This window comes from Carassius carassius, chromosome 2 (assembly GCF_963082965.1).
Source record: "Carassius carassius chromosome 2, fCarCar2.1, whole genome shotgun sequence".
NCBI lineage: Eukaryota > Metazoa > Chordata > Actinopteri > Cypriniformes > Cyprinidae > Carassius > Carassius carassius.
In genome coordinates this window covers 46701239-46705725 of record NC_081756.1, presented here as the reverse complement: position 1 = coordinate 46705725, position 4487 = coordinate 46701239, and the positions used below count along the sequence as shown (strand labels likewise).

At 31.0% G+C, this 4487-nt stretch overlaps 1 long non-coding RNA gene across 1 annotated transcript; it reads right to left on the bottom strand.

Moving 5' to 3' along the window:
- Nucleotides 1-244: 244 nt before the first annotated feature.
- On the bottom strand, nt 245-686 carry LOC132098342 (uncharacterized). Its single transcript, XR_009422881.1, has 2 exons — nt 514-686; nt 245-437 (listed from the first exon to the last, which is right to left on the bottom strand). It is a non-coding gene; the product is annotated as an uncharacterized LOC132098342 (long non-coding RNA).
- Between the last annotated feature and the right edge of the window lie 3801 nt (nt 687-4487).

Genomic DNA, 4487 nt, shown 5'->3' with positions numbered 1-4487 from the left:
GGTTCCTCACCGGCCTTCCCAAAAAGACCATTAGACAGCTGCAGGTCATCCAGAACCCTGCTGCCATGATTCTGACTAGAACCAGAAAATCTGAGCATATCACACCAGTCCTAAGGTCCTTACACTGGCTTCCATTTACATTTAGGATTGATTTTAAAGTACTTTTACTCGTATATAAGTCACTAAATGACCTAGGACTGAAATATATTTCAGATATGCTCACTGAATATAAGCCTAACAGACCACTCAGATCATTAGGATTGAGTCAGTTAGAAATACCAAGGGTTCGCACAAAACAAGGGGAGTCCTCCTTTAGTTACTATGCCGCCCGCAGTTGGAATCAGCTTCCAGAAGAGATCAGATGTGCTAAAACACTAGTCACATTTAAATCTAGACTTAAAACTCATCTGTTTAGCTGTGCATTTATTGAATGAGCACTGTGCAGTGTCCGAACTGATTGCACTATATTTTCACAGTTTTTTTATTTTATTTTATGTAAAATAATTTTCTAACTGTTTTAAATTCATTTTAAATAAGTAATTTTTTTTAAAATTTTAAAAGTTTTAAAATTGCTTGTTTTATTCTTATTATTTTTCTTCATTATTATTTTACTTTATTTTATGTAAAGCACTTTGAATTACCATTGTGTACGAAATGTGCTATATAAATAAACTTGCCTTGCCTTGCCTTACATAGACAGTTAAACCATAATTGCTTGTAAAAATATTGGTGACCTTAATCCACATGCTAATGACATAATTAAAGTGGGGTTTCACGGACTTCGTAATCTTCTGTGACAAGGCTTAAAATTCAATTAACCCCATTTGAACAGTTTTGTTTCAACTGTGTTTAGAAGGCTAATTTGCTTCAGATTTAACTACACTAAACGTAAATAAGATTCGAAAATAATTTGGTCTTTAAGTACACAAGCATATGATGTTTATGTCTTTAGCACACTGATTTGCTTTGCTTTCTAATATACATGATGGCGAAATGTCTATATTGTAAGATGTCTTGAAATTAAATCATTATTAAAACCTCCAAATTATCAAAATTAATTGTAAATGAATCTAAATTATACATAAACAAAGGTAAATGCTTCAGTAAGAGCAGGTGCAATTTAAAGACATCCTGTTAAATCTACAATGGGTGTGGTTGGCAGAAATTCACCTTAAAAATGCAGTGACGGTGTTTTAGGTATAATCATATGTGTTATTAAGTAATACAATAATAATGTACCAATCTACCATAATCTTATTTTTACCTTTAAAAATATAATAATAAGCGAAAATGAGAAGTATTCAAATAAAATATAATCATGCGGTGTGTCAAGCAGTGGTAAAAATGTCCTTGCTGTTTTTAACTTTATGTTACACAATAAATTTAACAAAAAAAAAAACCTTAATTTGACAGTGTTTACCTGTTATATTATTTATTTATTTATTTATGAGTGACAACACAAAGGCACCTCTGTACTTTTACATTTCTTTTTTCATTTTTTGTTTTACATATACAATTTCTTTCTTTCTTTCTTTCTTTACTACTTATAATAATACTTTTCACTGTATATGGTAAAGTAATTCATTAACAGGTTTTTGCTTCTTCTAGATAATAAATTAAATCATACTTTGGTAACACTATATTTTGCAATGTCCTTGTTACATATTGTTCATATAATTACTAATGTAATAACAGCTATTTATTTATTTATTTTTGATGATAGAAATTGCAACTGTGATTGAAAATGTACTTTAAAAAAGTGCAGGTTTGTTTGTAAGGCTGCACAATTTGGCCCATAATTTTGTGATTATATAACTATATGGCTATGAAATAATAATAATAATAATTAATATATATATATAGCCACTGGTTTATGATGGATGGGGAAAATCTGAAAATGTAATTTTCCCAATAAAAATTGTGATTGTGATTTAAAAAAATTCCATGTTTGCTCTGCTTGTTTGTAGGGCTGTAAAATTTGGACAAAATCCTTTAATTACTAATACAGTAACTCTAAAGCAACCAACCCAAACCTTAGTACTTAAATGCACAGTTACTCTTTAGCAAGGACACCTTAATATGAAGGGTAACTTTTATATCTCATCTTACAACTGTCAAGCATATGCCGTATCATCCCACACTTTCTTTAGTTTTTCCAAACTGTCCTGCTGCAGTTTTAAAATCATCCCTGCATCGTTCTTGTCTTCCTCTATTACCGCCGCTGTGACATATTGAGCAAAGACGTTTTCCATGTTCTTGTGGAGAAGGTCGTCAGGCCAGCCCAAATCTAGTCCCTGAAAGAGAGCCAAGATTTCCATTGGTGTCATTCAAATTAGCATCAGACTTGAATGCGGTTGGCGAGCAGATCAGTGTGAAGGACGGAGCCGCAGCAGGAGCAGGTCTTGCTGTTTCTATGCTATCAGGGAAATTAATTGTCCTCAAACCACTTTTATCACACCCACAGGTCTATGGCTCGATTCAATAAAGTGTTTTATTAATGCTACAGCTTGGGACTTGCTATTGACATGTCAGATCGATACCATGGACTGCAAAAGTGAGTGTGCTACTAATTAGTATTGATAGACAAGGTTATAAAGGAGTGTCTTTTTTCCTGAGCAGTTCGTCTGTAGATGTAATTACATTACACAATATTGTAGTACCATTATACTGAGCATCAACTGTGACCAAAAAGAGACAAAATTGTTTATCATACAATACCTGTCAAAAGTCTGGAATCATTAAGATTTTTTTTATGTTTTTAAGTCTCTTATGCTCACCAAGACTGCATTTATTTTACTGCAAAAATACAGTTATATATAGTATATATATGTATATACATATATATATATATATATATATATATATATATATATATATATATATATGTGTGTGTGTGTGTGTGTGTGTATTTCAGTTGCTTTAAATATAAACCTTACTACATTTATGTTATTATTAAATTATTCAAATATCAACTTTTTAAATGATAGGGAATCAAAGTTTCCAGACAAATATGAAGCAGCACAACTGTTTTCAAAGTTGATAATAATAAGAAATGTCTCTTGAGTAGCAAATCAACATATTAATTATTTCAGAAGGATCATGTGACACTGAAGACTGGAGTAATGATGCTGAAAATTCAGTTTTGATCATAGGACTAAACATATTTCAGTATTAAAAAATATTCAAATAGAAAGCAGTTCTTCTTAAATTGTAATACCATTTCAAAATATTACAGTTTTTTATTGTATTTTTGGTTAAATAATTGCTTGATTACTTAGAGTTCTTTTAACATAAAAGATAATAATAAAAACAAATAAAAATAAAATTATTCCTTACTTTTTACCGGCAATGTGCATAAACAAAAAAATATCCTTTAAAGTCACGTTTTTATATTTCTAAGCTGAACAGGAAAACTGTTAATTCTATAAACTTAGCTGAAGTCAGTTCACTTTAGAGGCCAGAATCATAAAGTAATGTATAACTTGTGTATTAAAGTTCTATTTAGAAGTTTAATTAAATTTCAAATGCACCTTATTATATGTCCTTGTCCATCATGCTTGTATCTTCAACAGTCTATAAGAACAGGCTGTATGTTCCTGCCTAGAAAGCAGAATAAAAGGCAGCTCACATATTGGATGGGTCTATTTTTACCAAGGCCAGGAGTGCAGCGGGCAGAGCAGGTGAGGTGAGGTGGGACCAAGTTTTTGGGGCCCATATGGGAGAGTGAAACGGCCCACGTTAATCATCCAGACAGCAGAGACATTAACTGTGCATGAAGCCGAGTCTCTGGACATCACACCAGAGAACACACTCTCTGTACGGGGGAGAGCAGGCCAACAACTCTGGGATTCACACAACGCTGCTGTTTCACTGAGTGCTATCAGAAGCTAGTGCTTGCAACTTTTTCGGCCACTTTCGCTTTTGTGCTTAAAAAAAAAAAATCAAATAAAAATCTTTATAGTCATACTGTATTCAAAGCGAAAGTTACAGAAAAGCTCCACTCCTGACCTCTGCAGATAAATAGACGTCTTCTAATTCATAAAAATAAACTATTGTCAATATTTAACACAACAAACATGCACCATGCAACCATTCATTTTATTACTTTTATTATTTTTTTTGTCCATATATATTTATATTTATTTATGTATATATAAATGATATATATTTATTTATGTATATATGTCATATCCACTGCACAATAAACATTCTTTTTCAGTAAAATCTATATTCTATAATCCTTAAAACATCTGAATAAAAAATAATAAAAAGATGGGAATGCATCTGTTTATTATTTTAATATTTTACATATTTACATACATATTACATTATATATATATATATATATACAGGTGCTTCTCAATAAATTTGAAAGTTCATTTATTTCAGTAATTCAACTCAAATTGTGAAACTCGTGTATTAAATAAATTCAATGCACACAGACTGAAGTAGTTTAAGTCTTCGGTTCTTTTAAATGTGATGATTTT